Here is an 884-nt window from a genome sequence, read left to right on the forward strand (position 1 = left end):
TCAGTCATTAATGAGAGAGTCTTTTAAAAATGGATCATAATGTATTATTAATAGAATAAGGGTCAACAGGGTCTGTCTACTGGTGCTACTGGACTGTATTCAACCATCAACAAGGACACTAACAACCAGGTATGGATACATGTACATATTGTATCAGGTTTAATGAACCACATGTACATAATGTATTGTATCATATAAAGGAAGGGAAGAGGGTAATGGGTGAATTGAGTACATCCTTTTAGCTAATAATGTAATGAGGTGAACTCATCTTCTTTCATGTAATCTGATATGACAGTGGGCCCTATACAACCAGCCAGTGGGTGAATAATATCAAATTACACTCACAGTAATGAGATCCTATACCACCTTATAGTAACTGATACACACATACCAGTAGTACATGTAAATGCATTAGTACATAAGGTATGTACACATTAGTACATATGCATCACTATAAGGTACAGGTACATGTATTAGTAAGGTATGTACATTATAAGGTTCATGTTGTTATATTCAATAGGTGTTAGTTGATGAATCAGCTCATAAGCCAGTGTATGCTGATCTGGCTATTGCTGCTAAAGGGAAGAGACCACAGGCAGCACCAACACAAGAACAACCAGTGGTATATGCATCAGTTAACAACAAAGTAATCATAATGTACATGTACATGTAACAACCACTATCTCTCTCTCTCCCTCTCTCTCTCCCTAGTCTGTTCCTCCTCCCATTCCTCCTCCAGCTGCTCCTGATAGAGTATTGTATGCTGATCTATCAATAGCAGCTGGTAAGAGAACATCAAAGAATAAACCGCCCACTGAGGAAAGAGTAGTCTATGCTGCAGTCAATGGAAATGTAAGTCAATACACATTATACTGTATGGAGTA

The 884-nt window shown here is 37.8% G+C and overlaps 1 long non-coding RNA gene across 1 annotated transcript; it reads left to right on the forward strand.

Annotated features, from left to right (window-relative positions):
- Positions 1 to 42: 42 nt before the first annotated feature.
- Positions 43 to 795, forward strand: LOC109593684 (uncharacterized). Its single transcript, XR_002191110.1, has 3 exons — positions 43 to 129; positions 521 to 646; positions 712 to 795. It is a non-coding gene; the product is annotated as an uncharacterized LOC109593684 (long non-coding RNA).
- Positions 796 to 884: the final 89 nt, after the last annotated feature.

Source organism: Amphimedon queenslandica, unplaced genomic scaffold (genome assembly GCF_000090795.2).
Source record: "Amphimedon queenslandica unplaced genomic scaffold, v1.1 AMPQUscaffold_153_Cont27820, whole genome shotgun sequence".
Lineage (NCBI taxonomy): Eukaryota > Metazoa > Porifera > Demospongiae > Haplosclerida > Niphatidae > Amphimedon > Amphimedon queenslandica.